Source organism: Hibiscus syriacus, unplaced genomic scaffold, assembly GCF_006381635.1.
Source record: "Hibiscus syriacus cultivar Baekdansim isolate YM2019G1 unplaced genomic scaffold, ASM638163v2 tig00110429_pilon, whole genome shotgun sequence".
NCBI lineage: Eukaryota > Viridiplantae > Streptophyta > Magnoliopsida > Malvales > Malvaceae > Hibiscus > Hibiscus syriacus.
Window position 1 is genome coordinate 7047510 of NW_024062733.1, and position 22232 is coordinate 7069741.

The window sequence follows — 22232 nt, forward strand, 5'->3', positions numbered from 1 at the left end:
CAAATTTGGATGAGGCAAACTGAAAATACGAGGAATTCCAACAAGTCATCATAGACTATAAAAAATCAAATATATTTCAAACCGATAGGCAATTAGAATTGCTGTTCAACTCACAGCCACACATACCAAACGGCCACTGGCCACACCATCTGGGAAAAGCACAAAGCCACCCCTTCGTTTTAATCACAAACAAAAGAAAATCCAGAAGACCAAAAACCTTTCTGTAAGCAAACGGGAATCAAAATGGGAACTGTCATAGATTCCCATTTCTTAGCTCTAACGGCCATTGTTACTGTATGTTTTATTAGTTTAATTTACTCCTCTCTCTTCTTCATCTTCTTTTTAAAAGAATTCTCTCTTCATTGATTTATTTTGGTGTTTGGTGCAGGTGGGATATCAGTTATTTTTCTTTAGTCACTGCTCTTCTCTTGTTTGATAAAGTCACCGACTTAGCAGGTACTTACCTAATCCTCAAATTTTGTTTCTTTACTTATTCTTTACTTTGCAGGGTTTCGAAAGTTCAAATCTTCAGTAGAAGTCAATGCTATTCTCCTTTAGTACCCGAGTCAGAGTAATTGCTTGATTACGTCTGCAGGATGTGTACATTGTCAATCTACTAATAAAATTATAAACAGATATTATATTGTAATGACATCATTTAGACTATTAAAAAAAGAATCTTCAAACTGCCAAAATAGTTTTGTTGGTTAATTGGTTTCTAACAAGAAACAATAATTACTTATCTTTTACAATTTCGGTGTTGATATCGGTTTTTTTTTTTCACTCGGGAAGCACAAATTTTGTTATAATTGCTGTGTTGACCCTGGTAATTAAAGGATCCTGGCATTTTCGACAGGAACTTCGAAATCACTATTTTTTTTTCAAATATGGAAACTACATTGACAAAGAAGTACTTTCATGACATCCTCAAATAATTGACTGCTTACAATTTTGCATGAAATACCGGTGAACCTCATATAGGATTCTGATTCTGATAAGAATTTTACTCGAGTAGCCATAAACATAACTCTATTACTTTAGTCACAATTCACATTTAATTGTTTGCGTATGCATTGGAGGAAGTAGCCATAAACATAATTCTATTCATACAAAATAGGTTTAAGTTTTTCATATTGAGTGGTAAAGAGATATCTTAACATTTTCCTTTCCATATCCTCTTTTGTAGAAGAAGTGAAATAGAAAACATTTCTTTTTTGGTTTATCATAAGGTGTCCTCAAGCCACAATGGGCTTGAGAGTTGAGACTAATCCCTCTTGAGCCAAGAGCGTTAAAGGTAAGCTCTTCCAATAAGTGCGCTTTCCAAGATTCAAATTCATATCCTCATCCATCTGGTGGTCGAGGCCGCTACCTTCTCAACCAACATCTTGTTGGCAAAAGAAAACATAACTTATATTTCCTATGGATTTATAGTTGAGGATCTTGACGATTTGACCCTTCTGAATGTAATTCAGCATGGAATAATGTTCAATAGACATTTTCATTTTTCAGTGAGTGATTTTGCAATTATTCTTTTCAGGTAATCTTGACTTTACTTGTAGTAATATGGGGTCTACGCTTGGGACTATTTCTATTGATGAGGTATAATAGTATGTTATAGTTATTCAAAGTTATGTTTTTTTTTGAAGCAGTGCTTACTGTAACAATTCTTTATACGTTAAGTTATTCACAGTTATGTTTTTTGTCATTATGGCATTAAGAATTTTGCTATGGGGGGAGGATCAAAGTTTTGATGAGATGCCCAGTAATTTGGGGAAATTAGCAATTTTCTGGATATTTCAGGTATCCTTATCTGAGTACATCTATTTCTTTTCTGTTTGTTGATCGAACGTTTAATAAACCTTAATGCACCCTAATATTTCCATGCATTGCAGGCTGTCTGGGTGTGGACTGTGAGTTTACCTGTAACTGTTGCCAATGCGAGCGATAGAGATCCATCCGTTTAGGAAGCAGACATCATAGGGTGGATTATGTGGTCAGTGGGTCTCTCTATTGAAGCTACAGCTGATCAGCAAAAGGTTTTTTTCAAGAATTCTCCAGAAAATAGAGGAAAGTGGTGCAATATTGGACTATGGAAATACTCTCGCCATCCAAACTATTTCGGTGAGGTGAGCATCACGACTTTCCAATGTCACCAATTATTTATCTGGTTGCTTTGTTCCCTGGATGATTCTATCTACAAGTAATGCTTAGCTTATTTTACACCCCAAATGGTAGCTGGTGTGATTAAGTGCATAATTCATTTTTATCTTTTTAGCTTCCATACTCTATCACGCCGCCTCTTGTTACCTCCTGCATTGTTCAATCATGTGTTTTTGAGATATAAAAGGAAGTGGTTTGATGGGAAGAGAATTTCTGTTGGGGTTGCTATGTATCAGGAGGATAAGAGGAGGGAAGAGGATAAGGGGAAGAGAATGGTGGAGATCAAGTCAGGGGGAAGGGATATTTCAAATACTGGAAGGAAGTTTGAGTCGGGTAGAGGTATGAGAGACGGCAGATCATATAAAGATGTAGTAATTTCTGAAAGTAACTTGGAGGGTGTTAAGAAGAATGCTCCTGCTGTGAGGAATATTTGGGAGATGCATATTCCATCAGACAACTCAGAATGGGTGAAGAGATCATTAACAGGGATAATGAAACCTTCTTTTGATCTTGTTTTGTTAAAGGAAGATTTGGAGATGGAGGGGGTGGAAGTTCAGATTGTGAGATGGGGGTATGTATGGAATGCGTGCATCATTACATTCAATTCAGTTGAGGAGTTCTCTCACGTATGGATGAATAAGAAGAAAGAGTTGCTCTTGTGCTTAGACTGTTGGCACCAGTATTGAACAAGGATAGAGTTCCGATGGCTCCTTGTCAAATAGAGTTGTATGGATTGCCTTTGTTATGTTGGAATGAGTCATTCGTGAAGAAACTTTCTGGGAAGTGGGGTGATTTTATTTGTTTTAAGGAGAAATCAGTAACCAGATCAGACCTATCGGTGGCGAAAGTTTTGCTAAGGGTGGAAAGTCCTTATGATGTACCTGAGATGGTTACGATTGGTTCTTATGGCAGATCCTTCAAAGTTAAGATTTCGATGGGTTCTGTTCTGAAAAAACCAGAAGAAGCGGGGAGGAAGATGGTGGAGAAAATTTCAAAAAAATATAACAGTGGTTATGTCTTGTCTAGGGAAGGGGTTGGGAGATGTCCTTTGGAAGCAGATGGGGATGAGTTCTTAGACGATGGTACATTCAAAGTCATATCTTGGCTGAATAATGGGCAGAACAGTGGTGTGAATGGAGTTTGTGGGGGACAAGTCCCATCGGGAAAGTCAACAGCAGAAAATTCAAATTGTGGGCTGTCAGATTTCTTGGAAAATAGGACTAACTAGATGGGAAGTCATGCGTGCCTGGGATTGAGGAGTTCAAAAGATCAGGTTGATTTTGGTCAGTCAGAGGAAAATGAGGTAGTTGGTTCTCCAACTAAAAAACTGATTCCTAATGGGCCTGCTTACAATATAAAATGGGTTGGGAAAAGATTTATTCTACAGCCCAACCCCTGTTCTGAAAATTCCTTGAATGTTGCTGATGAGGGAGAGGCTGGGGTGATTAAGGAGAATATGCAGGGGGAGATGGTGGTTCTAAGTGAACAGGGTGTTAATGTGGAGATAGTTCAGTCTGCTGGCCAGAGGAGTCTGGATGAAGATTATGTATGTAGCTTTCAGACCCATAAGTATGCAGAAAGGGATATAAGGTCAGATGATCAAGTGGATGGACCAAGGAAGATGAAGAAGGTTATGGAGGATAAGCAATGCAGTCAAAATGAGGGAAGTGTATCAATTCCAAGTGCAAGGATCAGGAATTATGAGAACCACGAGGGAAGTACTTCAAAACTGATGAGGGTGGGTCAATTTTTAGCAAAGGAGGATCACCCAGTTCCAGTTATCAATCATGGGAAGTGTAGTTCTCGATCTAAAAGTCTTAAAAATCAGAGGATACTCCTGTCAAAAAGAAGATGAATCAGAGGACATTGAGAATAGCTCCACATCGCTCAGGGAGTGTGTGCTCAGACAGTGAAGTGGCTATCAGTTTTTATAATAGAGTCTATAGAAGGGTTGTTAGGAGGATGGTCAGGGATTCGGTGGATCAAGATAGGGAGTCATCTCAGTTTTCTCAACTTTCAGTTAAAGCTAGGAACGAGGCTGCTGCAACTAGAGAGATCTGTGATTTGTTGGGAATTACTTTTAAAGGGGGTCAGCATCTATTAGAGGAAGAGATATTTAAGATGGAGATGAAGGGATCTTCTCGGGGAGTATGAATGTTTTTGGTTTGTGTTGGTTTGTATGACAGTTATTTCTAATGTCAAAATTCAAAATAATAACATGGAACGTTAGGGGTCTAGGAAGAAGAGAAAAAACCAGAGCAGTGGCCAGACTTGTTAATAGAGAGAAGCCGGTTATTCTTTTACTACAGGAGACAAAGCTGAATGTTTTCCATTCAGGTCTATGGAGGAAGTTAGGGGGTAATCTTTTGAAAGGTGGTAGCTTTAATCCTGCCGAGGGCTCGGCTGGTGGACAGTTATTTATGTGGGATGAAAACATTTTTGGGGTCACAGCAGAACATATCCAGAACAGATTCATGGCGTTGTCGGGGAAGTTCAAGTTGCTTAACTTTGAGTGTGTTATCATAAATGTATATGGTCCATCAGTAGAGGCGAATAAAGAGGAGTTTTTCAGGGAATTGTTGTGCTTTGTTCAAGGTCTAAATCAGCCAGTTTGTATAGGGGGAGATTTTAATGCATATTTAGATACCGAGGAGAAATGTGGAGTATCTCAAAATTGGCATTGCATGGATTTGTTTAGATCCTTTGTACAACACACTAATCTTATGGATCTTCAGTTAGTTGGTGGAAGATTTACTTGGTGCAACAATAGAGATTATCCCACTTGGGTAATGCTTGACAGATTTATAGTTAGCAGCTCTTTCCTTAACAAATTTCCAAAAGTGATACAGAAAATGCTACCCAAGTCCCTCTCGGATCATAATCCGGTAGTGTTAGCAGAAGAATGCAATAATTGGGGACCGAAGCCTTTTAGATTTTACAATTACATGTTAGAGGAAGACGGGTTTGCTAGATTGGTTGAAAAGTCTTTGTCTAACCCTATGATGGACAATGGTAGAATGGGTCTGTTTTCTTTACTTTGAGGAACAAAACGGCAGACCAAGAAGTGGCCTAATAGGAATTTAAGTGGGATATCTGAAGGGATTTCAGAATTAGAAGGTAAGATTAATTGTTGGGAACTGAAGCTACAAAATGGTGGAATTTCAATGCAAGAAAGGGACATGCTGATAATGTCTAGACACAAATTGTGGAAGCTGCACAGAAGAGAAGAGAGTATTTGGCTACAAAGATCAAGATTGAAATGGAACAAGGATGGGGATAGGAACACGAGGTTTTTTCACTTAACAGCATTGAATAGAAACAGAATAAATTCTATTTCGTCATTGAAAGTTGCTGATAAAGAGTGTTCAGACCCGAATCAGTTGAAGGCCTTTGTTTATGATTATTTTAAGAAGAATTACAATTCTAAAGATACATTAGAGGTGGAAGAAATCAATTTCAATTTCATGAAATTAACAGAGGAGCAGAAGAATGGTCTGGAGGTCAAATTTTCAGAAAAAGAAGTATGGGAAGCAGTTTTTCATTCGGACAGTGCCAAAGCCCCGGGTCCAGATGGTTTCACGATGGGCTTTTTTAAGAAATTCTGGCCTTTCTTGAAGGATCATCTTATGAAGTTTGTGAATGATTTTCATAGAGGGAGGAGTTGGGAGCATGGGGTCAATCATGCTTTTATTACATTGATTCCTAAGAGACCTAATCCAGAAGGTATTGAAGATTATAGACCAATTAGCCTAGTTGGTACCTTATACAAAATTATTTCCAGAATCTTATCGAAAAGGCTGGTTTCAGTTATTAAAGATCTTATTAGCCCCTCTCAGTTTGCATTTATTCCTGGAAGGCAGTTGCTTGTTTGTGCTTTTATGGCCAATGAATCCATAGACTTTTGGAGGAAAAAAGGAAGGAAAGGAGTCGTCTTCAAGATTGATTTTCGTAGAGCTTATGACTCAGTCGAATGACCAATTATTTTGAGATTATTGAAGATCATGGGGTTTGGGGAGAAATGGATTTCTTGGATTCGGTACTGTATTTCTTCTGCTTCAATTTCAGTTCTCGTTAATGGTTTTCCAACAACAGAATTTCAGATGGGCAAGGGGTTGAGGCAAGGTTGTAGTTTGTCCCCTTTGTTGTTTAACATAGTTGGGGAACTCTTGAATTTAATGTTGTGCAAGGCTGCGAATCTAGGTCTTTTTGAAGGGTTTAGTATCGGTAAGGAGGATAATCCATTTAATTTGACTCATTTACAGTTTGCAGACGATCTTATTTTATTCTGCAGAGATTCTTCAACTCAAATTCTCAATTTAAGGAGAGTTTTGAGGGTGTTTAGTGTAATTTCAGGGCTTCACCTCAATTTGTCTAAGAGTAAACTGTTTGGAGTTAATTTGGAAGAGGACATTGTGAAAGATTGGGCATCTGAAGCAGGTTGTGGGATGGGTTATTTTCCTATGACTTATCTTGGTTTACCAATAGGTGCAATTAAAAATTCAGAAGAATTGTGGGAGCCAATTCTGCAGAAAATGTACAGCAGGCTAGCAGGTTGGAAAGTTTCCTCTTTATCGATGGCTGGGAGGGTGGTGTTGGTGAAATCGGTGCTGTCTTCTTTACCTATTTTCTACCTTTCTATCTTTAAATTACCGTTGAAGGTTAATCAGAAACTAAACTCAATAATGGCTAGTTTTCTTTGGGGTGAAAGAGAAGCCAAGAAACGGATCCATTGGATAAATTAGAATATGGTGTGTCAGCCTTATGACAAGGGTGGCTTGGGAATCTTGGACACGAGATTAGTGAATAGAGTATTGCTAGGGAAATGGGTTTGGAAGTATGCAAACGATAAAGAAGCTCAATGGAAAAAATTACTGTGTTGTAAGCTTAATGTCAGTAATTTATCCTTATCAATATGCAATGCCGTTTCTCCTGTAGACTCTTGGATTTGGAGAGGTATTTTGAATAATTATGAGAAAGAGGATCGGATAGGGGAGTGCTTGAGGTCCAATTCGAAGATTCAAGTGGGGAATGGTAGATCAATTGAATTTTGGAATGATGATTGGGGTCAATGGCTCTTCCTTAAAGAGTCAGTTCCCTAGGATATTCGCTCTATCGAACAATAAAAAAGGAAAAGTGGCAGATTTTGGGTGCTTTGAAAATAATGGTTGGGTTTGGAATATTCAGTTAAGGAGAAACTTATGTGACTGGGAATTGGATCAGTGGATGTCATTAATGCTTTTGATTGATAATATTCGCCTGACTGAATCAGTAGATGATTTCCTTGGGTGGTCGGGGATTGGTGATGGTTTGTTCTCGGTTAAGTCATGCAGAATGGCTCTTTCAAGCAGAAATAAAGATACTTTTCAGTGGAAGAAGTGGGTTTGGTCTGGTTTGGTACCTCCTAGAGTGGAAACTTTCCTATGGCAAATTTCTCATAGGAAAGTGGCTGTTAGAGTGGAACTTAAGAAGAGGAGTTAATCTGGAAAATGTCCAGTGTCCATTATGTCATAACTTTGAGGAGTTAATTCAACATATTTTTGTATCATGTTCGGTTGCAATGGAGCTGTGGAATAGATTCATAAATTTTTGGGATATTTCTACAGTTTTGCCCCAAGATTCGGTTTCACTTCTTTGTTTTTGTTCCTATATTTGGGAGTACTCTACCATCTAGAAGTTTATTCCTGGAGTAGTTTTATGGTCACTATGGAAAGCGAGGAATTCGGTGGTATTTGAAAACTGGAATTTTGATAGCTCATCTCTGTTCTTTATAACCAGATTTAGGCTGGCTAAATGGTTCTTAGCTAAATTTCCTCTTACTAATATTCAGGCTGATTTATTAATAGGGGATCCATCGCTTGCGGACATAATCCATACTAAGATATCTAAGAAGAAGAAGGTTATTTGTTGGTCTCCGTCCCCTCATGATTTCTTTAAATTCAATGTTGATGGGGCGGTGAGAGGGGATGGGCTGCAGGGAGGAATTGGAGAAGTTTTGAAAGATTCCAATAGCTCTATTTTAACCTCTTTCTCTATGGCTGTGGGACCTGGCCCTCCTATGTTAGCTGAGTTAAAAGCTATTAAGCAGGGAATTGATGTATTTCTTTCATCGGAGTGGGCAACGAAGGGAAGACTTATCCTCGAGAGTGATTGCAGGAAAGCAGTGGATTGGATCTTGATACCTATTTTTGCCCCAACGTTTTTTAGCTCTTTGGTTGAGGAAATTGGGGCCTATGTATCTGCTAGGGGTTTTATTATTAATTGGATTCCAAGGAGTTGTAATTGGGAAGCAGACAAGTTAGCAAAAGAGGGGATTGGTTGAGGTGTTGTGTTCTGTTGTTGTAGTGTTATGTATTTTATCTAGGGAAGTTTATTATGTAAGCTGTATCTTATGTAATTATGGGTTATTAATAAAATGAGGTACTCTTTTCCTCCTTCCGCTAGTTGTCTCTTTCACAAGAGCCAACTAAGAGGGAGGTTTTTAATGAGGCCTCCTATTCCTATAAAAAAATATGGTTATATCACTCAAATGACATGTGATTTTCCTTTTGTTCTTAACAAATATTGGCAAGATTTTCCTTTGGTGGGGAATTTTCATCGCCTCCGTTCCCATACTCGAAGGTGCTGAATGGCTCGTAATTCTTGGGCCAATCTTTCTGACATTGCTACTTCTTTTTGTTAGTGGCCTACCAATGCTCGAGGTTCCATCGTCCTACCCTTCTGTTCTAATATTATAAGATCTTGCTACAATTCTGCAATCTGCTTTACTGATATTATATTACATCTCACAGGAGTCCGCGGACAAGAAGTTTGGTAATGTTCCTGCATATAGGACTTACAAGAAAACAACTAGGTTAGCCAACTTGCTTCCATTTCATCTCTTGAACTATGAATTGGAGAAGAAATTTACTGAGTCTAGCATTTCTCTCTGGTTTCATTCCTCTCATTCCACTGCCACAAATCTTATATGGGAACCTACCATTATGGGTCAAAGCCACTTGTCTCTTTGAATTTCCTTTCTACAGTCGGAGTTTGCCGCAAGAAGGGCCAAACTGGTAAGATTAAATCTAATCTTTTTGCAAATTGTTATTATTAGACTGTTACACAAAATTATCAAACATGCTTTGCTAGCTTGCTATTCTATGCTGCATTATTTGATGGAATTTAAAATTGAAATACGAAGATCTTGGGGTACATATGTGGAAGAACCTACTGCCATTCACCTGTCTGTGCTGTTTGACTGAACGGAGTAGCTAATTCTTTGTTCTATGTATCACATTGGACCAAATGAGCTTTCAGTTCCCATTTAACCAGTTTGATCCTGTTCTTTAACAATGCATATAAGCTATATTGCTCATTGGTATATATTCGTTGCTGGCATGCTTAATTTTTTTCTTGGTCCTTGTACGCTCATTTTTCTATACCTTTACAAGGATGTTTGAAGTGCCAAATTGCTAAAACATGACACAAAAGAATCTATGATGGTATATTATTCAAGAAATTCCACATCCTTGTAAAAGGGATTGTTATTCTTCCTAGAGGTTCTGGGTTCGAGCAGCGCGTTTGCCGGGTGTGTGGGTGTTGTCAATAGGCTAAGAAAACATTTGAAAATATACTACCTTCTAATCATCCCAGGCTATTCAAAAAAAGTTCCACAGCCTTCCACCAACTCAGTCTATCTTTGAACATTTCCACCAACTCAGTCTACCTTTGAACATTTTAATAGACTGAAAATCATACCCAGCTTGCTTATTTTTTTCCTTTTCAACACATGCACATTAAGGGTGTTGTTTGGACAAAACAATATGATTTCATAAAAATGTAATTACTACTTTAGTCACGTGCAGTTATAAAGAATTCTGCTAGTCAACCCAAGGAAGTTATCCCATGGATATATATCATGATAAATGAGATTATATTGCAGCCGTATGAGTCATTGTTGAGTAGGACCACTCGTAGTAATTTGAAATTTTCACATTTGGACAGGAAATTCTCTTTTACTAGATTGATGATTAACTGATAAACTGCTACTTTGTTCGACTCTAATATGGAAAAGAGTCATAATATAAATAAAAAAATTTCAACTTTATTTAGTTGCAGATATGTGGGTTGAAGATATGGAAAGGGATGTGGCCACTCCATAAACCACATGCCTGAGTACACTGCAGTAAACTCATAGCACACTGTGAGCTTGTGAACTTAGTTTGAGTACACTGCAGTAAACTCATAGCACACTGTGAGCTTGTAAACTCATAGCACACTGTGAGCTTGTGAACTTAGTTGCTTTATTAATACTTTCCCCATTGCTTTTTCTAGTGGTTATCTATGCCTTCTTTCTTCATATCCATTGTTCTTTTGCTTGAAGTATGTTTAATATTTAGTTGTCCTTCATAAGGTGGACTTGGCATATGCTTGGTTTCCTCACAACCCTACTTCATTTAGAAAGGGAATTTGTTTTCTCCCTCGTGTATGGTAAAAGAGCGGAAAATGAAAGCGAGGCGATAAAGGGTAAATTTGTAATGAATAAATGCAGATGATTCTCCTTTATGTTCACAAAATAAAAAGTTTGTTTGTGACACAATAATAGTGGAGTCTAGTTATGCAATCCTTTAAGTGTGTGTGTAAACATTTTAAATATACCCAAAGAGTGTCTTTAAATGATAATAGAAATCTGAAACAGATAGAAGCAAAATATTGATATTCTTTAATGACAAGGATTTCATTTCTTTTCTTGTTTTCTAATATCATATCCTCTTGTGCAAGCAAGAAATCAAGGATGGATTAGAAGTGGTAGTATTCCTTGCATTGACATGGTTTCAAAACTTTATTGGCACCTTTAGAAATAGATGCATGATTTTATGTCAGGGGACGGACTTATAATATTTTGGAGGGACAAAAATAAATTATCAATATAAAATATAGAGAAAATATCTAAAATGTATGTGAATTTGAAATTTCCAAGGATCACCGGGGTCTATCACTGGGAACCTTTAACGTGAAATCAAATAGGACCGTATTGTAGTTTTCTTGTCCTTGACTTGTGATAGAATACCAAAACCAAAGATTATATAGCATGCATGAATCAACTTACATTAGTGGTTAAAGAAATTATTGTTGTTTTTAGAGGTCATGGATTCGAGCACCAGCAACTGCAGTAGGATATTTGAACATTCAATGTCAAATGATTAAGAATATTTACCAAAATATATATTGCTTTGTAATTATCAATGTTATCAAAACCGGCCCGGACTGGCCGGTTCGACCGGTTGAACAAGGAACCGGTTGCCTGTCCGGTCCGGTTAGCCTCTAAAACCAGTTTTGTAATGAACCGCTAAAGAACCGGTAGAACCGGCAAAACCGGTGTGAACCGACGGTTCAAGCAGTTCACATGGTTTTGTTTTTTAAAAAAAAATTAAATCAAACGACGTCGTTTGTTATGATCTAGAACATCCATACAAAAATTGGAGTGTCTTTGAACGCATCCATACAAAGAGAAGAAATAGACTAGAACATTAAAGACTAAATGATCTAGTTTATGTTACTTATAACTTGCGTTTAAAGAATAGGTATAATGTCAAAATATTATTTCAATTCCTTATCCTTTTAAACATTATCAATTAATCATTAATCAACTTCTTTCTTGATAGTGTGATGTTTAAGTTTAGGTTGTTCAAGAAGCCATGTTATGATCCTATTGATTATGAATCTATTGATCATGTTGATTTTTGGGTAACTGAAGAAGAAACACCTTCAGAGCTTGATATTGATGAGATTGATAATTTTCTTTATCATGAGAATGCAATTCCAGTTGGTCAATCATCAAAAAACAATGAATGTTAATGTTTGCTTGTTTATTTTAGTTATATAATTATATTTATTATTTAATATGTTTTACACTTTTACTTTTAATTGTTAGGTATTGTTTGGGAGTTTAAATTTAACTTTGTATTTATTTATCATATTGTTATGTGATGAAGATCTTAAGTGATGCTATAGAGTTTCAAGTTCAAAGTGATGCTATAGAGTTTCAAGTTCAAAGTGATGATGGCAGTGGTAGTTCAACTAATGAAGAAGCTTTTCTCAATATTTTGTAATTTGAGGGAATCAATTTCAATGAATATTATGATGATTGATACTTGTATCAATTATGTGTTTTTTTATTTAGTTGTTGATGAATTTTATTAGGTATTGACCTTAAATATTATGTTGTAGTTGATTTGAATCATTTTGTTTCACTTGATATTATGATATTTAACTTATATATATTATGACTTGTGATATTTTTATACCTTTTAATATTGTGAACTTAAAAAGAGCATATATATATATATATATATATATATATATATATTATTTTGAATATTATGTAAAATTTTTAAAAATATTATTTTATATAAACCGGTTCAATCGCGGTTTAACCACTGTCTGATTTAAGGTCCGGTCTGATTTTAAAAACATTGGTGATTATCATCCTAAGCAAGGATGACTACATATAAAGAGTGAATTTATAATTATTTTAAGAAAAAATATATTATCAATAGAAAATATATGTATATAAAAAATATTTAAAATTGCAGTCGAAGCTTGGGAGATTCAATGCGCCACCCTTTCTTCTTCACCAATATATTTTCCCACTCATTTGGGAGTAGTAATTCCATCAATCTAGATTGTAGGTCCAGTCCGACCATCCTTCCAAACTATACATTTATTCGTTTAAGCAATGCATATTTTCCAAATGATTGTTCAATTATTATAAATGCATAACTTCAAAAAAATATCTGTAATGTTTGAATAAATAATTACTTTAATTTTATTATTTTAGAATATTTTGTCTTCAACGTTTTATTTTAGGGTAAAAAGATCATTCTATGGATGAAAACTGTTAGGTAATAAATATTTTTTTATTAAGCTAAACGTGATTACAAAGTAGCATATGTTTTACATACTCTCAACAATTTGACAATGAACGTTCAATCACCCCACTTGCAGTCATTGTTATTCGAACTTGTGACTTTTAGGAGGAACAATCATTCCTTTAACCATTAGAGCAATTTGGTTCGTGCAGTTAATAAATAGTTAACACTAAAAGTTAGGGTTATTTTTAATCCTAAAATTAAACGTTAATAGTCAAAATACTCCATAAAAAATAATAAGGGCCAAAGTAACTATTCACTCAAATGCTAGGGGTATTTTGCCCTAAAATGAACACTGGAAGCCAAAATGCTATAAAAAAGAATAGAGACTAAAATGATTCTTTTGATAAATATTGAGGATTAACTTTAGCATTATGTCAATTATAAATTGATAAATGTTTTACAATATTATTGTGCTTCTTTCGGATCTTTTCCGGAAGTCATGTCTCTGCTACCATTTCTTTAAGCCTCCGAAGTTCCTCAAGGCTTATGGAGTTATTCAAAGTCTCTGAATTCCTATATCATCCGGACTACAACACTTTGGCCTGACCATCGATAGACTCATGTGATATGCAATCCACTATCCGATTGCTAGATTCAGACCCATTTCTGAGATTTTGGTAGCTCTCGGGCGAATAAAAATTAGAACCCTAATCAAATATTTAAATTATAGTTTGCATTTATGTCTCTAATCGCGTTGCGTTTATCGCTATTGTGAACATAACAAATGATATTGTGGTTATTGCAAGTATTGTGGTTGTGAATTTTTAATAACATGTGCTTTTGTGTACATAACAATTGCAGATATCGTAATTTCAAACAATATCATTATCACAGCATAATGGTCATTGTTAGGGGTGAGCAAAACTCGACTCGAGTTGAAAAATCGATTTTTCAACTCGATTTGAGTTTGAGTTGCAATTTCACAAACTCGACTTGACTTGAAAAAATTTCAAGTTCAAATCGAGTTGTAAAATACAACTCGATAACTCAAAATTTTTAGTATTTAGTGGATTTATTTTCAAGTTTGAGTCGAGTCATTTGACTTTGAATGATATATGTATATCACATATGAAAAAAAATATGAAGAAATATATTTGTATTATATATATGATTATAGAAAGTCACTTAAATTAGAATAAAATAATATTTAATATTATAACTATTTACAATTAAATTTAAACAGAAACTCGAAAAACCGACTCGACTCGAAAAAATTTCAAGTCAACTCTGAGTTGTAAAATATGACTCTTCAACTCAAATAACTCGAAATTTTTTATTCAACTCGACTCGATGGAACGCTCACCCCTAATTATTGTTGTGGTTACAAACCATTCCCCATTACCCTTTAAGCCACTCCACTAATGATCTGCATTAAATATTACCTTCTCTCTGCTCAATTTTCTTTAAGTAAAGTACACAAATGGTCCCCTGATTCTAGGATATTGCTTTACTGAGTCTCATACTAATTAAAATTACAAAATGATTCTCTATTATAAGACATTGCTTTGTTGAGTCATTCGACTGTTAAAAGTTCCAGAATAGTCATATGACTACTCTTATATTTCAAACTCGTTCTTTTCTTTTGAAAAATTCCATGGTCGTTTGAGCTAGACGTTAACCTACTGACTGAATATGATAAAATTATATCTTAATGATGTCTATTGACACCTTCATTACTTTTAAGCACTGACTCGACGGTATAATGTTGCAAGCATTAACTTGACGACATAATGTAAACTGAGACTCAATCCACAAAATACACCTCAAATAATTCTAAGATCAGATTTTATCATATCTCGATCAACGACCAAGTTAAAAGGTCGTCATTTTTAATGAAAATGATGAGTTTAGAACATATGAATAGTCGTGTGATCATTTTGTAACTTTTACTAATCAAGGGACTCAACAAAACAAAGTCTTATAATTGAGGGGACATTTTATAACTAGTTGAGAGACTCAACAAAATAGTGTCCTGTAATCGGGGACCATTCATGTACTCTACCCATTTTCCTAATTCATCTATTAGTGTTGGAATATTTATAATTTTTTTGTTACCCTCCAATTCTAAGGCTTCGCCTTGACTAATCTGAACTGGCCTGGGTCGCACACCTAGCTTTGGTGGGTGAGTATCTCAGTGGGGATTTTCTACATACACAAGGACTCGAACCCGAGATCTTGCTTAAACGATATCAAACTGCTTACCACTTAAACCAACACCGTTATATTTCTATATATTTTCATGACCACATAACTATAGAATATATCGGTTATCCGCGTACAGATATGGTATAGGCATTAAAGTAATATAACACAACACGAGCATAGAAAGTGAGGAAGCTTAATGATGTGTATTTAGCCACACAAGCCAAACTTTATTGAGCTTTGGTAGTGTCCGTGGGAGCCATACATTTATCTCAATCTCCGGGTCCAAAAGCCTCCAACGCCACCATCTTCTTTTCACATGAATGGGCAATGAACAACTTTTCCTCTGGATTCCCAACTCAAGGAAGAAAAGAATACGAAACGAAAGCTTTGGGAAAGATACGGAGAAGCAAGGTGATCGTCAACCGAAAGCAGCTCGTTGCGAGTGGGATTTTTCTCCTCCGGTGCCAATACCGCTGTCTCCGACACTCTCGGCTTCATTGAATTCGATCCTTCAAATACCATTGTAGCTACTGGATGGATCGCGAGAAATATTAGGATTTACAATTTGAAGTCTTTGTTGCCACAAGATGACATCCGAGTATGCCACAGTGAGCAAAATGATATAGCCTAACTAGACCATGTTAATGCATGTTGCTATTACATATGTGTCAACACACCTTTTTCGTCCTACTAGGATTCAAACTCTCAAAAATAGGATAGAATTATGCTAGGATTCAACTCCTAAAAATATGATAGAATTTTGCTATGTTTTAAACTCTTAAAGATAGGATCCACAAGCACTATAAATAGCCATTGTAGCTCACTATTGTAACACACGATGGGCATACGAAATTACCAGGAAAAAAATAAGAGCAAATAGATTGTTTTGAAGCTATTGTAAACAATTTAGGAGCAATAAAAGGGATACATCACACTCATTTATTAACTACGGTCCTACCCCTTATCGTCTTTTTTCTTCCCGACAGTTATACTTCACCAAACCTTGACTTTCTTTTTTTTACTTTCTTTTGGTGTGATTGCGTTTTTTTTATTTTACTACTTATTATCATTATTATTATTTTGTACTTAATAATTATATATTTTTATTCCTCTTTTAGTTTTTCATCATTTTTTTTTTATTTTTTCCCTTCTATTTTCTTTATTTCATTTACTCTTATTTCCTTTTTCCTTTAACGCGTTTCTCGACTTTTTAAGGGTACTCTTTCAAATTGATCGGAGGTAAGTAATTTTGGATCATATGTTACCTTTAAATTTTAACTTTCGATTTTCTTAATTAAAAACAACTGGAAATTACGTAGTACCGAAAGGGCGGTTCAAGGGTGCTAATCCTTCCTTGACCGTAACCGACTCCCGAATCCGACATATCTTTGGTAAGACGCATATCAGATAAGATATAAGGTTTCCGATTAACCTTTTTTTTAAAATAAATAATCGGTGGCGACTCCAATCACATTTTTCAAGTCGAAGCCCAATTCCGTGGCCCAACCGAAAGACGGTTGCGACAGCTTGGCGACTCCGCTGGGGACACAGGTAAGTGAGTCAGGCTAAGGTAATTTCCAGTTGTCTTTTTAACGAAAAGGGTAAGTTTAAATTTTAAGGTAACCTTTCGATCCTTATTGCTTACTTTTGATTATATTTTTTTCGAGTAAATAGTTGTACTAACCGTTTTCTCAATGATTTCAGCCCTTAAAGTCTTTTTTCATCTAAAGCTCTAAACCCGAGCTCTGAACCCATTTTAAATGGGGGTGAAAGCGACGCATTCGTGTGAATTTATTCACCGCATATGCCTAGCAAGTAGCCTTCGGGATTCATATACCTTATGTCTTCGTGTGAATTTATTCTTCGCATAGACATAAGGGAATGTGTCCTCTCGAGTTTAACTTAGTCCACACAAGCTTGTAATAGGCTTAGGACTAAGGGTCTGGCAAGCCCAAAGGGGCACCAGCAAGAAGAACTCGGGTACCGTTTTTTTATAACCTAAACCGGGAGACTATGGAGAATTAGAGCCCACCCAAAACCTCACTTCAAACCCTAGGCTGCTTTATTTCATGCTTTACTTTCTGTTCAAAGCATGCGAACTAGACAAATATGCGGTTAGGATTTGTTTGAAATTAGCATGCGGGATAGAGATCATGTCCGGGTAGGAATAATAAGCATGTGGGGTAGATATCATGTGGGGTAGGACTTTCATTTTTATGATCGTTTTTGATTATTTTTCACCTCACTAACTCTTTTCATCTTTATTTTATTTTATTTTCATCACTTGCATCATTAAAAAGAGGTTATTGATCCACTAAAACATGTTTGTTAAAACTCGAATAATCTGAATCCATGGACAAAGGTGTTGTAATACAAGAGATGAAAATACAGAGGATAGTCTACAAGGCGACTATGTGTCACATTCAATCCAGAAGACGTGGTGCCCACAATTGAAGAGTATATCACTCTGCTGCATTATAAAAGACCCAAAACGAACCGGGTCTACATCAAGCACAATGAAAGCTTATCTTTGAAGAACTGACTGGCAGAGGTTGCAGGGGCAAGATGAAGGTTATGTATCTCAGAAGTCCCTTTGAACATAACAATGGTAAAATGATAGCTGAAATTGGAGACCATTGCCGACGAATTCAAGAAACAGATTAATGAACTTCACATAGTTCCTATCAATTAAAGGCTCCAATGACGAATTCATTGGGAACAGGATCAACAAAAGTAAATGCTCGAGATGCGATCATTCGAGACTTCTTGGACCAGTACAAAAAACAACTCAACATTTTCACGGTTCATCCAGAGAGGCCGGAGCGGTTCGACAGGTTATTCAATCGGTGAAAGACGAAAGTAGAAGATTAGTCAACATGTCAGAAGCTGTCAGGATATTTTTTCTCTTAAAAGATAAAACATTTTTGTCCCCAATAAGGATTATTCATAATAACAGTCACATTTCTTGGATCAATGCCTCGAACATTTCATGCATTCTTGCATTCTTGCATTTTTGCATCTTCATCTACATTTTTAAGCATTTTCATAAACATGAAATTAAATCACGGAGGATTCGATGAAGTGGTCTTAACCATATTACACCACATGGAAGCCAGATTTTAACAATTAAAGAAAAACTAAAATCAGTACAGGGGGAGCTGGATCAGCTGATTGTAGAACTAAGCCTGCCAGGATGATCTGAGAAAAGAGTACCCATCTCCTAAGGGCTATGATGTTGAAGTTGTTGCCACATAAGGATTCCCAAACATTCTTCTGAAAACTGTAAGGCGCTTGCCGAAGAAGGGGGCATGGCATATACCATTTGCACTTAGAGGATTATTTTGTTTGAACACATCTTTTAAACGATTGAATTCATGTTACTTTCTAAGGTAGAGCAATTGAACAAATTTTAATCTTTAGTTCTTTGAATATTAAATGAATTAAGGATTCTTTTAATTCTTAAAGAATTATAGATTTTTGACATATGACAAGATTATAACTTTCTTACCCTGTCTCAAACCCTAGAATAAAACACCTTGATTCTTTACCCAAAATAACTCATGGTCATTATCAAAAAACCAAATTTTGACATTACCTCCATTTGAAATTCTTGAACATTACCTTTATCTTTTTGATACACCCACACATTTCTTTGAGTCAATAAGATCACACAACTGTCTTTTTAGACTCAAAATTAACCTTTTTTACCATTAAAACCCAAGGCATTGAGTTGTTCATTTGAACATGAGCATTCTTCCAAGATACAGTTTGGGGCATCTCGCCAGGAGCCTGAACATTGAGACATGTTGGGAGCAAGGAGCAGAAAAAATAATTCATTCGAAATAATTCTATCATGCATTAATTGCACTGTTTTCATGTGAATAGAATTAATCCTGAAAATCTATCCCCCTGGGGATACCTCTTCTGTGAAGACTTACATGTATGAAATGATGAACGACTTTCTTTCTTTATCCCTTCACAACAGGAGAAAATATATATCCCTTGCGTCCCCTTTTGAGCCTATAGTATTTTTTTTCTTCTGATTCAACCCTAACCAAGGATCACCCTCCACACTGGGGGGCAAGGTGGAGAAAATCTGCTCACATGAGTGAAGACATTGATTCAGATGAGATACCGAAAGGTGAACCAAATGCCAAGTGCGATGATTCAATCAGAACAAAAAGGGCAAAAAGAAAAAAGAAAAGAAGCAAAAAAGGAAAAACAAGAACAAAAAAGAAAGAACAAAAATAAAAAAGGGAACAAAAAGTACATGCAAAAATTCCCTAAAGAAAAATGGTGCATCAAGCTTCAATGAGATTGATCAAGCACAATCATTCCCGAATCACTGAATCCCTTCACTCGAAGATCATAGAGCATCAAGAGAAAGAGACATTTTGAGCAAGACAAGATCGATGGCATCAGAATGAATTGATCCTTGGTTCAATACCCTGAAACACTTGTTTGGGCCTATTTATCCTTTTCTTTCATAACCACGAACCCTGGCCTACATTACGTGCCTTAAAAGTCCCTTCTAATCATACATGGATTTCTAAATAGAAGAGACTATCTTCAGATTTCATCCCGCCCATCAGGATTAATCTTTGTTTGCAAAAAAATAATGTAATTAATGTATGGTAGAGAAAAATAACAAATGGGGGGTTCAAGACGTAAATCCCGAATAACGTCTTGAAACCAAAGGAGGATTCGAGTTGAAAACCTGAAAAGGTGGCTCGAATATAAAAATTGTGCAACTGAAGCGATCACACAAATTCCTTGATAAGGCATCGCACAATCCGAGTGTGACAACGAAGGTTGGGAGTCAGAGAACACTTCCAGTAGAGAAGCATGCAAGCTACCCCATAAATCCTTTGAGCATCAAATGCCAAACCTTTGTCCAAACACAATGACCTTAACTTTTTATCCTTTCCTTACTTGACCATCTCTCAAAGATAGCTTTGATCTTGACACTTGTCAAATAGCTATAATTTATTGAAGTATTAACATTGTAATTAATTCTTTGATATCCAATGAACTATAGTTTTATGATTTGTCTCAATTGTAAAACCGTGAAAGGGGCAATATTTTTAAAACTTGGGATTAAACATTTTTTGAAACTCTTTTAATTGATATTAAAAGAGAAAGAAAAACATTTTTTTCAAACAAGACAGTCTCTCTAGAGTGGATCTTGGTAAATGACATGTGACTCTTAGACACAAAACTCATGCTCAGAATCAATGCTGAAGTAAGAAATGAGGAATATTTGGGGCATCTTTGAAGATTCAACATGAAATATTGGGGCATTTTTTGGGCATCTTTGGGGATTCAACATCCTAATGTGAATTATCAGGCCTTTTTCAAGAGATAAAATATAACCAATTCATGTTATATGCATCTTATGCATACATTTTAGAGCATCATATTTATCATTTTCCACATACATAATTTTTTACAGCTTTTAGAGTCAAGTTTCGACTTCAAGACGAAAGATACTCGATTCAAAAACACCTTTAAAGATTGATGTTGGTTGCTTAACTCAGCAGCAAGAAGCTACACTTCAACCAATTTGACATATTGAAAGATCGACAGATCTTAGAATCAACTTTAGACGAGTTCGAGAGATAATTCAGAACCGATCCAGTTCGCATTTTCAAGTTGGATTTCAACTTCACGATGAAGGATATTCAATTCCTGGCTCAACTTCACGACGAAGGGGCCACCCACGATTTCAACTTCACGACGAAGGGAATCGTGCTCACCATTGTCTCTCTTGAGACAGTTTCCCTTGAAACAAACTTTGTCTCTCTTGAGACAGTTTCCCTTGAAGTAAAATTTTTTCTCCCTTGAGACAGTTTCTCTTGAAACATAAACATTGAAAACATTTCCCTTGAAATGAGTTTTGTCTCTCTTGAGATAGTTTCCCTTGAAACAAAATTCCGTCTCCATTGAGACAGTTTCTCTTGAAACATAAATATTGAAAACATTTCCCTTGAAATGAATTTCGTCTCTCTTGAGATAGTTTCTCTTGAAACATAAACATTGAAAACATTTCCCTTGAAATGAATTTCGTCTCTCTTGAGACAGTTTCTCTTGAAACAAAATTTTGTCTCCCTTGAGACAGTTTTCTCTTGAAGCATCATCTTTGAATATGTTTTCCTTGGAACTAATTTCATCTCCCCGTGAGACAATTTCTTTTGGAACTAAGTTTTGTCTCTCTTGAGACAGTTTTTCTTAAAACAAAATTTTGTCTCCCTTAAGACCGTTTCCCTTGAAACAACAAATATCTTTGAGATCGTTTCCCTTGAAACGAGTTCTGTCTCTTTTGAGACAATTTCTCTTGAAGCATCATCTGAACCGTTACACTCAGCTCAGGCACATACTTGGGATAGCATTTCTCAAATCAAAAAATAGAATGTGCACATTAGATTTGAACATTTGAAGAATTTGAGACCATGGATCAGAATTTGAAGATTCCAGAACCAAGATTCCAGACAAACAACCAGAGATCGAGATTTCTCTCCTGAACCCAAAAATAACATATGTTGCATATGCATTTTAGGTATACCTAAGAGAATTGCATCCATCTCATCACATATATGCATAACTTTTTCAGGTTTTAGCTAGAGTCAAGTTCAACTTCACAACGAAGGGACGGTTGGTTGCCAACAACAATTTCCCAATTTCGGAACCGATTTCAACTCCACGACGGAGGATATCGTGCTACCCGAGATAACACAAGTTCAACTTCACAACGAAGGGACGACTGGTTGTCAACGAACAACTTCCCAATTCCAGAACCAATTTCAACTCCACGACGGAGGATATCGTGCTACCCGAGACAACACAAGTTCAACTTCACAACGAAGGGACGGCTGGTTGTCAACGAACAACTTTTCAGTTTCATCCGCGATTTCAACTCCACGACGGAGGATATCGTGCCACTCGAGACAACACAAGTTCAACTTCACAACGAAGGGACAGCTGGTTGTCAACAAACATTTTTCAAATTTCAGAGCC

General features: G+C 36.1%; 1 pseudogene; it reads left to right on the plus strand.

The window, feature by feature from the left end:
• The first annotated feature begins 192 nt into the window (after positions 1 to 192).
• LOC120125090 lies at positions 193 to 9182 on the plus strand (annotated as a pseudogene).
• The last annotated feature ends 13050 nt before the right edge of the window (positions 9183 to 22232 follow it).